The sequence below is a fragment of the Colobus angolensis genome, unplaced genomic scaffold, assembly GCF_000951035.1.
Source record: "Colobus angolensis palliatus isolate OR3802 unplaced genomic scaffold, Cang.pa_1.0 Scaffold343, whole genome shotgun sequence".
NCBI lineage: Eukaryota > Metazoa > Chordata > Mammalia > Primates > Cercopithecidae > Colobus > Colobus angolensis.
The window spans coordinates 914,010-927,980 of NW_012116744.1; the positions used below are offsets into that span (position 1 = coordinate 914,010).

Sequence of the window (13,971 nt, forward strand, 5' to 3'; positions counted from 1 at the left end):
GTGCACCTTGATCTTGGACTTCACAGATTCCAGAACTGTGAGAAATGAGTTTCTCTTATTTTGAAGCTACCCAGTCTAAAGTATTTTGTGACAGAAGCCCAAATGAACTAAAACACCTACAAAACTAAACTTATTCTTGCCATATAATCCAGCAGTCAGACTCCTTGCTATTTATCCAAAAGAGTTGAAAATATCCACACAGTAACTTGCACAAGAATGTTTATAGCACTTTATTAATAATTACCAAAGCTTGGAAACAACCAAGATGTCCTTCAGTAGGTAAATGGGTAAACTGATACCTTCAGACAATGAAATATTATTCAGCACTAAGAAGAAATAAGCTATCAAGCCATAAAAAAAACATGGAGGAATCTTAAATGCATATTACTAAGTGAAAGAAGCCAATCTGAAAAGGTTACATACCATATTATTTTAATGATATGGCATTCTAGAAAATGCAGAACTATGGAGACAGTACAAAGATCAGTGGTGTTCAGGGCACCATTGTTTGTGTCCCCACCAAAACTCATGTTGGAACTTTGATTCCCAGTGTGGCAATGTTAAGAGGTTCTCTTAAAGGATCTTTAAGAGATGGGGTCCAATGAGAAGCACTTAGGTCACGGGGGTTCCACCATTGTGAGTAGGTTGGTGCTATTCTTGTAGTGAGTTCTTTTTCTTGCAAGACTGGATTAGCTTTCATTGGTTCCCATAGAAGCAGGCTGTTATTAAAGTGAAGTTGCCTCCCATGGTTGGTCCCTTGTGGCATATCCACTTATTCTGTTTCTCTGCCATGTTATGATGTAGCATGAGGCCTTCACCAGACACTGAGCAGATTTTACTGCTATGCTTCTTAGACTTCCCAGTCTCAAGAATCACGAGCCAAGTAAACTTTTTTTTTTAAATAAATTACCCAATTTCAGGTATTCTGTTATAGCAACACAAAACAGACTAAGATAAGGGATTGGAGGGATAGAGAAATGAATAGGTGGAGTCCAAAGGATCTTTAGGATCATATCATACTATCTACCATACTCTGTATGATACTATAAAGGTAAATTCACATCACTTTAAATTTATTCAAACCCATAGAATGTACAACACCAAGAGTGAACCTCGATGTAAAGTATTAACTTTGTACGATGGTGTATCTGTGTAGGTTGATCAGGTGTAACAAATGTACCCCTTTGGTGGGAGATGTTGATAATGGAGGAGCTGTGCATGTGTTGAGGAAGAATGAGATATCTTTATGCCTTCCTCTCAATTTTTCTGTCACCCTAAAGCTGCTCTAAAAAAGCAAATGATGCAACGGACTTTGGGGACTCGGGAAAAAGGATGAGGCATAGAAGATGGCACATTGGATATAGTGTACAATGCTTGGGTTATGGGTGCACCAAAATCTCAGAAATCACCACTAAAGAACTTATTCATGTCCGGGCGTGGTGGCTTAGGCCTGTAATCCCAGCACTTTGGGAGGCCAAGGCAGGTGGATCATGAGATCAGAAGATCGAGACTGTCCTGGCTAACACAGTGAAACCCCGTCTCTACTAAAAATACAAAAAATTAGCCGGGTGTGGTTTGCGGGCACCTGTAGTAAGTCCCAGCTACTCGGGAGGCTGAGGTACGAGAATTGCGTGAACCCGGGAGGATGAGCTTGCAGTGAGCCGAGATCGTGCCATTGTACTCCAGCCTGGGCGACAGAGCGAGACTCAGTCTCAAAAAAAAGTATTCATTCTTTCCAGCCAGCGCCGAGTGATGGGCATTTCTCGGGACAACTGGCATAAGCGCCGCAAAACCGGGGACAAGAGAAAGCCCTACCACAAGAAACGGAAGTATGAGTTGGGGCGCCCGGCTGCCAACACCAAGATTGGCCCCTGCTGCATCCACACAGTCCGTGTGCGGTGAGGTAACAAGAAATACCATGCCCTGAGGCTGGACGTAGGGAATTTCTCCCGGGGCTCAGAGTGTTGTACTCGTAAAACAAGGATCATCGATCTTGTCTACAATGCATCTAATAATGAGCTGGTCCGTATCAAGACTCTGGTGAAGAATTGCATCGTGCTCATGGACAGCACACGGTACCGACAGTGGTAGGAGTCCCACCACGTGCTGCCCCTGGGCCGCAAGAAGGGAGCCAAGCTGACTCCTGAGGAAGAAGAGATTTTAAACAAAAAACGATCTAAAAAAATTCAGAAGAAATATGATGAAAGGAAAAAGAATGCCAAAATCAGCAGTCTCCTGGAGGAGCAGTTCCAGCAGGGCAAGCTTCTTGCCTGCATTGCTTCCAGGCCGGGACAGTGTGGCCGAGCAGATGGCTATGTGCTAGCGGGCAAAGAGTTGGAGTTCTATCTTAGGAAAATCAAGGCCCAGAAAGGCAAATAAATCCTCGTTTTGTCTTCACCCGTGTAATAAAGGTGTTTACTGTTCTGTTCCCCCCACCCCAAAAAAAAAAAACCTTTTTATGTAACCAGATGCCACCTGTTTCCCAAAAACCTATTGAAATTAAAAATAAATTCAACAACAACAACAAAATGGCAGTTTATTGATGAAAATGTTACAAGATGCATTTAGGATAATATAGCCAAAAGAACGAAATGAAAAAAAAGAGTAAATTATTCTTAAAAACCTGACAGAACAAAATGCTAGAAAAGATGAGAAGTAACTAGAACTCTCATGTATTTCTGGTAGAAATGCAAAATGGTACAGTCATTTTAGAAAACAGATTATCAGTATCTAATAAGGTTAAACATCCTAGTACCATATAGCCCTGTAATTCTCACTCTTAGATACTTATCCAAAAGAAATAAAAACATGTATTCATATAAATACCTCTACACCAGCCTTCATAGAAGTTTTAATCATAATCACTACAACTCAAATATCTGTCAACTGGTAATTGGATTAAAAAAAACGGGGGGTGCCCAAGATGGCCAATAGGAACAGCTCCAGCCTCCAGCTCCCAGCGTGAGCGACACAGAAGACAGTGATTTCTGCATTTTCAACTGAGGTACCGGGTTCATCTCACTGGGGCGTGTTGAACAGTCAGTATTGGTCAGCGCGTGCAACCCAACCAGCGAGAGCTGAAGCAGGGCGAGGCATCACCTCATCTGGGAAGCGCAAGGGGGAAGGGAATTCCTTTTCCTAGCCAAGGGAAACTGAGACACACAACACTTGGAAAATCGGGTAACTCCCACCCTAATGCTGCCCTTTACCAAAGGTCTTAACAAACGCACACCAGGAGATTATATCCCACACCTGGCCCTGAGGGTCCGACGCCCAGGGAGCCTCCCTCATTGCTAGCCCAGCAGTCTGAGATCTAACTGCAAGGTGGCAGTGAGGCTGGTGGAGGGGTGCCCGCCATTGCTGAGGCTTAAGTAGGTAAACAAAGCACTATTCACAATAGCAAAGACTTGGAATCAACCCAAATGTCCATCAGTGACAGACTGGATTAAGAAAATGTGGCACATATACACCATGGAATACTATGCAGCCATAAAAAAGGATGAGTTCATGTCTTTTGTAGGGACATGGATGCAGCTGGAAACCATCATTCTCAGCAAACTATGGCAAGAACAGAAAACCAAACACCACATATTCTCACTCATAGGTGGGAATTGAACAATGAGATCACTTGGACACAGGAAGGAGAACATCACACACTGGGCCCTATTGTGGGGAGGGGGGAAGGGAGAGGGATAGCATCATTAGGAGATGTACCTAATGTAAATGACGAGTTAATGGGTGCAGCACACCAACATGGCACGTGTATACATATGTAACAAACCTGCACATTGTGCACATGTACCCTAGAACTTAAAGTATAATTAAAAAAAAAAAAAAAAAAACAGTGGTGTATCTACACAATAGGATACCATTCAGGAATAAAAAGCAACAAGCCACTAATACATGGAAAAATATACATACAAAATGAAAACATCAAACAGCAAAGACTAAATAAACTCTGTCATTCCATTTACTTGAGTTTCTGGAGAGAAAAAACTGTGAAAACCAGATCAGTGGTGTGAGAGGTTAAGGATTAGGGTAGGGGATTGACTGTAGAGGATTACACGGGAAATTTGGGCAGTGATGGTGATAGTTATACAACTCTATGCATTTGTCAAAATGGCAAATTTTTAAAATCTACATTTTGTCATTGTTGTTGGTACCTAAAAATATAATCGAGTTTTTGTATATTTATCTAAGAACCAGTAAACTTGCTGAACTTTCCTATTACTGGTAATAATTTTTATCGGGATGCTATTGAATTTTCTGTGTATTGGATTTTATATAACTTGTGAATTGCTATTGGATTTTATATAACTTGTGAATTGTAAGGGTTTTGCTACTCTTCTTTAATTCCTTATATTTTTATTTGTTTTTATTACAATGACTACACTTTCAATTAAAATATCGTCCCTGAATTATATAGAAATGTTTTTAAAATTTTTACTATGAATTATATTTGCAGTAGCTTTTTATAAGATGCTGTCAGTTTCAGGATGTGTTCTCATATTCCTAGTTTTATATAAATTTTTATTATTGATAGATGTGTTAGTCACCTTGGGCTGCCATACCAAAAAAAAAAAATGTAGACTGGGTAGCTTAAACAACAGAAATTTATTTTCTCACAGTTTTGAAAGCTACAAGTCCCAGATCAAGTGCCAGCTGATGTCGTTTCTAGTGAGGTTTCTCCTCCTGGCTAGTAGATAGCTGCCTTCTTGATGCATCCTCACAGGGAAGAGAGAGAAAGGGAGAAAGAGCATTCTTCCTCTTGTAGGGTCACTAATCCCATCATAAAGGCCCCACCCTCATGATCTAATAAACCATGATTACCTTCCAAAGACTCCATGACCAATAATCATCATATTGGGTGTTAGGGCTTAAAAACACTAATTTTAGAGGGACGCAATTCAGTCCATAGCAATGTGTATTGAATTATTATTAAATGCTTTTTCTCTACCTATTGAGGTGAATATTACACTTTTCTCTTTTACTGTCAGTGTGATAAATTAAACTAAAGGGTTTATAGTGTCAAATCTTCCTTATATTCCTGAAATAAAGTCTACTTAGCCATCATGCATTATTTTATTTATTTATTGCTTGATTCACATTGCTTTGCTAACAGGTTATTTAGAATGTCTAAATAAACATAAAGAACATAATTTGCAATTATCTTTTAGCTATTAGCAGTCTATAATATTTTAAATTCTGTTCAGGAATATATCAAGGGTATAAAAAATGTAGACAGGTTTTTATTCTTATTATTATATTGGATGATTTATACACAATTGGGCTCAGATGTTTTTGGGTGGTTTTGTTTGTCTGTTTGTTTTGAGACAGAGCTGTCACCCAGGCTAGAGTGCAGTGGTGTGATCTTGGATCACTGCAACCTCTGCCTCCAAGTTCAAGCAATTCTTGTGCCTCAGCCTAGCTGGGACTACAGGCACACACCACCACACCAGCTAATATTTTGTATTTTTAGTAGAAATGGGATTTCATCATGTTGGACAGGCTGATCTCAAACTCCTGACCTCAAGTGATCCTCCTCCCTAGGCTCCCAAAGGGTTGGCATTACGGGTGTGAGCCACTGCACCCAGTCAGGGATCAGATGTTTCTTAAACGTGACAAAACACACCTATAAATCCAATTAACCTAGAAAAATGTTGAATTAGTAGATTTTATACTTCTCTCTTCTCTAATGGTTATAAGTCTATTAAAGTTTTCTATTTTACCTTGAGTCCATTTCTAAAAACAGTCAAATGTTTTGTGTTTTCAGATGCATTGGCATAAAGTTGTTCATAGTGTTCTCTTACGATTTTTTCATCTCTACTGGATCACTAGTCGTTCCCTTTTTCAGGTCTATTACTTTTTATTTATATGTACTCTATTTTTATCTTGATCAAGTTTGCCAGTTCTCTGTTTCATTAAGCTTCCTAAAAACCTAGCCTTTTTTTATCTCATTCTCTTAATTTTTTTTCTTGTCTCTACTACTTACTTCCTTCTACTTATTGGACTTGGTCTGTGTTCTATAGATTCTTTTCTGAATAAATAAAATTCACTCAATATTTACCTTTTATTTGGGTAATGATGATTAAATTACCTTATGCTTAGAAATGAATAAAAAATAACTTAATAAACATGATGTACCTAGCTAAAGAAATAAGATGCTATGGAGACAACCTTTATTTCCCTCCTCTTCCTTTCTATCAGAAATAACCACTATCTAGCCGGGTGAACTGGCTCACAGCTGTAATCCCAGCACTTTGGGAGGCTGAGGCAGGCAGATTGCTTGAGGACAGTAGTTCAAGACCATCCTGGCCAACATGGTGAAACCCCATCTCTACTAAAAACACAAAAACTAGCTGGGTATGGTGGACCGTGCCTGTAATCCCAGCTTCTTGGGAGATTGAGGTGCTTGAACCCAGGAGGCAGAGATTGCAGTGAGCTGAGATCGTACCACTACACTCCAGCTTAGGCGACAGGGCAAGACTCTGTCTCAAAAAAAAAGTTTAAAGTTTAAAGGTTATCATGCAAATGTGTATTTTACTTTACTATGTAGGTATGCAACTGTAACCAACATAGAGTATTATTGTGCACAGCTTTAAACTTACTATAAATGGGATGATGTCAGCAAGAGTCTAGAATAGAAATTTCCAGTACTCAAGCTTTTGCAGAAACACAAATTGGAACAACTATCCACACATGAAAATACCTTTATAAGGGCTAAGGAATCCAGGTGAGAGATTACAGCACTTGGGTAGAGGACAGAAATAAGAAATGACACGTTGAAGATGGTAGGAAAGACAGTTTCATATTGCCCACATCACCTCTCCCCACCAGCCTGAGCATACAGAACGGAGAGATACCCTCCACATAGGAGAGGGCGAGTGAAATGATCACCCAACTTTCCCACACACCCCAACACTAAGCCTACCCCAGTAAACTCTAGTGCCAACCCAGTCCCCATAATCCCAGGTTCCAGTTCTACCCCCATGGCCACAGGATCCAGGCCAGCTCCCACAGATCTCAGAACAAGATTTGCCCCAGTGGACCCCAGCACCACTCTGACCCCTGTAGACTCAGGCTCAAGGGTCATCCTAGCAGCAACTTGGCCCCCACGAACCCAACCTTCAAGCTGACACCCACGGTCATGGACTGTTGACCTGCCCCCACAGTCCTAAGTTCCAGGTTTAGCTTCCATAGACACAGGCTCCAGAATGCCTCCCACGGACCAAACACCAGGCCAGTCCCTTGGTACTGGGGCAATACACACTTTCACCTGTTGACCCAGGCGCTACGCCAGCCCACACAAGAACTCCAGAAGCAAGTCTGTCCATGGATCCATCCAGATGGCTTGCTCCGAATCTCTAGATGGGCTGACTAGTAAAGGGCTCTTCCTGCCAAAGCCAGTCTGTAAATAGCAGAAAGGGTGCCTATTCCTTCAAATGTGTAGACACCAATGCAAGGCCACAAAGATCACAAATAATCAGGCAAATATGACACCATCAAATAAACAAAAAGTAACTGACACTAAAGAAATGGAGATCTATGAATTTCCTGACACAGAATTCAAAATAATTGTCTCAAAGAAGTTCAGTGAGCTACAAGAGAACAACTAAATGAAATCAGGAAAACAATATGTGAGCAAAAAGAAAAGTTCGACAAAGAGATAGAAACCTGTGTTAGACCATTCTTGCTGTAAAGAAATACCTGAAACTGGGTAATTAGTAAAGAAAATAGATAGGCTGGGTGCAGTGGCTCACACCTGTAATCCCAACACTTTGGGAGACCAAGGTGGGAGGATCACTGGAGGTCAGAGTTCAAGACCAGTCTGACCAACATGGTGAAACCCCATCTCCACTAAAAGTACAAAACTTAGCCAGACGTGGTGGTGCATGCCTGTAATCCCAGCTACTTGGAAGGCTGAGGCAGGAGAATTGCTTGAACCCGGGAGGCAGAGGTTGCAGTGAGTCGAGATCACACCATTGCACTCCAGCCTGGGCAACAAAAGTGAAACTCTGTCTCAAAAAGAAAAGAAAAGAAAGTAAGTTTAATTGGCTTGCAGTTCTGCAAACTCTGCAGGAAACATGGCATTGGCATTTGCTCAGCTTCTGGGGAGGCCTCAGGAAACTTTCCCTCATGGCATAAGGCAAAGCAGGAGCAGGCACATCACACAGTGAAAAGTGAAAACAGGAGCAGGTGGAAGGAGTAGATGCTATGCACTTTTAAACAACCAGATCTCACCATAACTCACTATTGTGAGGATAGTACCAAGGAGATGATGCTAAATCATTCATGAGAAATCTGCTCTCATGATTCAAACACCTTCTACCAGGCCCCATCTCCAACACTGGGAATTACATTTCATCATGAGATTTAGAGGGAACACATATTCAAACTATACCAAAACCATAAAAAAGAACTGATACAGGTTGGCTGTGTCCCCACACAAATCTCCAATTGTAGCTCCCATAATTCCTATGCATTGTGGGAGGGACCAAGTGGAAGATAACTGAATCATGGTGGCAGTTTCCTTCATACTGTTCTTGTTGTAGTGAGTAAGTCTCATGAGATCTGATGGCTTTATAAGGTGAACCCCCTTTCACTTAGTTCTCATTTTTGTCTTGTCTGCCACCATGTAAGACATGCCTCTCCCCTTCTGCCATGATTGTGAGGACTCCCCAGCCACATAGAACTGTGAGTCCATTAAACTTTTTTTTTCATGAATTACTCAGTGTCAGGTATGTCTTTATCAGCAACATGAAAACAGACTAATACAAGGACCAAACAAAAATCCTAGAGCTGAGAATACAATGACAAAAATGCGAAATTCAGTAGAGAGTTTCAATGGACTCAATTAAGTAGAATAAAGAATCAGTGAGCTTGAAAATAGATCATTTGAAAATAACCAGAGAAACAAACAGAAAAAGAATGAAAAAGAGTAAAGAATTCCTATGGAACTCATAGGGCTCCAAAAGTAAGCTAATATTCATACTTTGGGAGTCCCAAAAAGAGCAGAAAAAGAGAAAGGGAAAGAAAGCCTACATACGAAATAATAATGAAAAATTTCCTAAATCTGGAGAGGGAAACGAATATCCAGATCCATAAAAACCAAAGAACCACAAATATTAAATATAAGGAGATCTTTATTGAGATATATCATTATCAAATTCTCAAAAGTTAAATACAAAGAGAGAACTTTGAAAGTAGCTAGATAGGTCAGGTGCAGTAGTTCACGCCTATAATCCCAACACTTTAGGAGGCCAAGATGGATGGATCACACGAAAGTCAGGAGTTCCAGACCAGCCTGGTCAACATGGTGAAATCCCGTCTTTATTAAAAATACAAAAATCAGCTGGGCACGGTGGCGAGTGTGTGTAACCCCAGCTATTTGGAAGGTTGAAGCAGGAGAATTGCTTGAACCTTGGAGGTGGAGGTTGCAGTGAACTGAGACACTGCACTCCAATCTGGGTGACATAGTGAGACTCCATCTCAAAAAATAAAAAATAATAAAAAATAAGCCAGGCACAGTGGCTCACACCTGCAATCCCAGCACTTTGGGAGGCTGAGGCAGACAGATCATGAGGTCAGGAGATGGAGACCATCTTGGCTAGCACTGTAAAACCCCATCTCTACTAAAAATACAAAAAAGTTAGCCAGGCATGGTGGCGGGCACCTGTAGTTCCAGCCACTCAGGAGGTTGTGGCAGGAGAATGGCATGAACCCGGGAGGTGGACCTTGCATTGAGCCTAGATCGTGCTGCTGCACTCCAACCTGGATGAAAGAGGGAGGCTCCATCTCAAAAAAATTAAATAAATAAAAAGTAAAAAAATAAAAAATAAATAAAAAGAAAGTAGATAGATAAGAGTGATTTGTCACATACAAAGGAATCTTCATATAAATATCAGCAGATTTCTCAACAGAAACCTTGCATGCCAGGAGAGTAGGATGATATATTCAAAGTTCTAAAAGAAAAAAAAAATTACCAACCAAGAATATTATACCTAACCAACACTCCTGCAGAAAGAAAAGAGCAGAAAGAAGAGAAATAAAGACTTTCCCAGAAATATAAAAGCTGTGGGAGTTTATCACCGTTAGACCTGCCTTACAAGAAATGCTAAAAGGAGTTTTTCAAGTTGACACAAAATGATGCTAACAATATAAAAACATAAAACTCACCATAAAGGAAGACGCAGTGGTAGTCTTCCTTTCCACAGTGAAGACTGAACCTCAAAATCTGTTTTATAAGAAGGAAAAAACTCAGAATTTTTTAAACACTGTTCTAAAAATAATCTTGTTCACCTGTTAGTAAATTTGGTCTTTAATAAAATATTCCAGGCTCAGCATGGTGGCTCATACCTATAATCCCAGGACTTTGGGAGGCCAAGGCCAGCAGATTGCTTATGTTCATGAGTTCCAGACCAGCCTGGGCAACATGGTAAAACCCCGTCTTTACAAAAAACACAAAAAATTAGCCAGGCATTGTGCTATGCACTTATGGTCTCAGCTTCTTGGGAGGCTAAGGTGGGAGGATTGCTTGAGCCCAGGAGGTTGAGGCTACAGTGAACCGTAATCATGTCACTGCACTCCAGCTTAGGCAACAGAGAGAGACCCTTTCTTAAAAAAATAAACTAATAAAATATGCATTCTAATGTTAATTTTATTTTGCCATAATTAATGCAAAATATTCTTGTTTGCTTTCTTATTTTGGTGTCTTGAAAATAAATGTAATTCAAATTTATAGCAGATATTGCTATAATACTGCTGTAAACCTAAAACTGCTCTAGAAAATAAAGCTAATATATTTTTAAAGTAAAAATTAACAAGCAAACGGAATCACACTGTACATATCCTTCTAGGATGCCTTTTATTCCTTAGTCAACATTAAGTGGTTGAGATTAAACTAAACTCAGTTATGGTTTGCTTGTTTAACTGCTATATAATATCAATTCATTCATTTATAATTTGCACATACACAATTTATTTGTTTACTTTCTCATTGATATATATATAGGTTGGGTCCCAATTTTTTGCAATAATAAATAATGTAGCTATGAACAAACACTCTTGTAAGTGTTTTGTGCCTAGTATGAGTTACTTTAGGATATGTTATTTCCTTGTAGTGGAATTGTTGGGTCCTAAAGAACCAACTCTAAAACTATTACCAAGATGTTTTCTAAAGTAGCAGTATCAATTTACACTCTCTCCAGCTCTATTATGAAAGTTTTATTATCATTTCAAATTCTAGACTGCATTTGAAATTTTAAGTTTTACATTTTTGCCAATATGATTGTGTGAAATACTAATTTGTTTCTTCTTCTTCCTTCAGTACATGGATTTAAAGCTATAAATTCCTAAGTATTGCTTTAGCTACTTCTTATCAATTTTCATGTGCAATTCTTTTTCATTGTTGCTTAGTACTAAATCTTTACTAGTTTCTATCTTGTTATCTTTTTCAACCCATGAATTATTTTTAAATGTGCTTTTTAGAAAAATTATAAATGTACAAGTGATATGGGAGTATTGTTTTGTTCATGATTAATCATTTTATCACATATGGTCAGAGAATGTGGTTTGTGTAACATTGGTTGTTTGGTATATTTTGAGGCTTGCTTTGTAACCTAGTAACTGGTCAAGTTTTGTAACTGTTTCAGGTGTATTTGAAAAGAATGAATATTCTAGAACTGTTGCAAAAGGTCCAGTGTTCCTAGTGTTCCTTATATACCTATTCTATCCACAATCATAATAGAAAATGAAGGCAATTGTGTTTTTTAAATTTTTCGTGGCTTAATCGAAAAACCAATTAATGACAGAAATGCATTAATACATTCTATATTTATTATAGATTTGTCAACTTTTTTCTGTGATTCTGTTTTCTTTTGTGTTTGCTTTGTCTGGAAGGCTATGTCATTAGGTTTATGTAAGTATAAGGCATACGCAAAGAAAATACTCCAATTATATCATAAAACTCTTTATCCTTAAATTTTTATTTTAGGTTCAAGAGTACATGTGCAGACTTGTTATGTAGGTAAATTGGATGTCACAGGGGTTTGGTGTACAGATTGTTTTATCACTCGGGTAATAAGTATAGAGCCTGACAGGTAGTTTTTCAATCCTTACCCTCATTCTATACTCCATCCTCAAGTAGGCTCCGACGTCTATTGTTCCATTTTTTGTGTTCATATGTACTCGATGTTTAGCTCCCACTTAAAGTGAGAACACATGATATTTGGTTTTCTGTTCCTATGTTAGTTTACTTAGGATAATAACCTCTAGCCCCATCCATGTTGCTGCAAAGGACACGATTTCATTTTGTTTTATTGCTGCATAGTATTCCTTGGTGTGTATGTGCCACATTTCCTTTATCCATTCTACCATCATTGGGCATTTAGGTCGATTCTATGTCTTTGCTATTGGGCTTCAATGAACATACACATGCATATGTGTCTTTATGGTAGAATGATTTATATTCTTTTGGGTATATATGCTATAATGGTTTTGCTGGGTCAAATGCTAGCTCTGCTTTGAGTTCTTTGAGAAATCACCAAACTACTTTCCACAGTGACTGAATTAATTTACCTTTCCACCAGCAGTGAATAAGCATTTCCTTTTCTCCACAACCTTGCCAGCATCTGTTACTTTTTGACTCTTTAATAGTAGTCATTCTGACGGGTGTGAGATGACATCTCACTGCGGTTTTGATTTGCATTTCTCTAATAATAAGTGATGTTGAGCATTTTTTCATATGCTTGTTGGCCACGTATGTGTCTTCTTCTGATAAGTGCCTGTTTAACAGTGCTTTTTATATTATCACCTATATATTTAATCTGCTATTAATATTACTATGCTGGCTACTTTTAGATAATATTTGGTTATTATTTGAATGTACCAATATGTACATTTCCTTTGCTTTTGATAAGTCTAGTCTGCTTTTCTGAGTTTGCTACTCCAACATGTGAGTATCTGTCTTTTTTAACTGGTAAAGGTTTGTTTACCATTATTATAATTACCAGTGTATTTCCATTTATATATGTTATTTTATCTTTAGTTCCTTTTTACTATAATTGTTCTTTACTGTTTTCTACCTGCACATTTTCAGTGGAATTAGCTGAGTTTTCTTTCTTCCCTTTTCTAGCCTACTAATTTAAAAATTTGAACACTATTAGCATTCTATTGGACATTAATATTCTATTTTTTATTATTATACTTTAAGTTCTAGGGTACATGTGCATAATGTGCAGGTTTGTTACATATGTATACATGTGCCATATTGGTTTGCTGCACCCATTAACTCATCATTTACATTAGGTATCTCTCCTAATGCTATCCCTCCCCAGTTCCCCCATCCCACAATAGGCCCCAGTGTGTGATGTTCCCCACCCTGTGTCCAAATGTTCTCACTGTTCAGTTCCCACCTATGAGTGAGAACATGTGGTGTTTGGTTTTCTGCCCTTGCGATAGTTTGCTCAGAATGATGGTTTCCAGCTTCATCCATGTCCCTACAAAGGACATTAACTCATCCTTTTTATGGCTGCATAGCATTCCATAGGGTATATGTGCCATATTTTCTTAATCCAGTCTATCAGTGATGGACATTTGGGTTGGTTCCGAGTCTTTGCTATTGTGAATAGTGCCACAATAAACATATGTGTGCATGTGTCTTTATCGCAGCATGATTTATAATCCTTTGGGTATATACCCAGTAATGGGATTGCTGGGTCTATTGGTATTTCTAGTTCTAGATCCTTGAGGAATTGCCACACAATCTTCCACAACGGTTGAACTAGTTTACACTCCCACCAGCAGTGTAAAAGTGTTCTTATTTCTCCACATCTTCTCCAGCACCTGTTGTTTCCTGACTTTTTAATGATCGCCGTTCTAACTGGCCTGAGATGGTATCTCATTGTGGTTTTGATTTGCATTTCTCTGATGACCAATGATGATGAGCATTTTTTCATGTCTGTTGGCTGCATA

General features: G+C 38.9%; 1 pseudogene across 1 annotated transcript; it reads left to right on the top strand.

The window, feature by feature from the left end:
- Nucleotides 1-1,752: 1,752 nt before the first annotated feature.
- Nucleotides 1,753-2,425, top strand: LOC105519277 (annotated as a pseudogene). The gene has a single exon (XR_001002942.1). The product of XR_001002942.1 is annotated as a 40S ribosomal protein S8 pseudogene (transcript).
- Nucleotides 2,426-13,971: the final 11,546 nt, after the last annotated feature.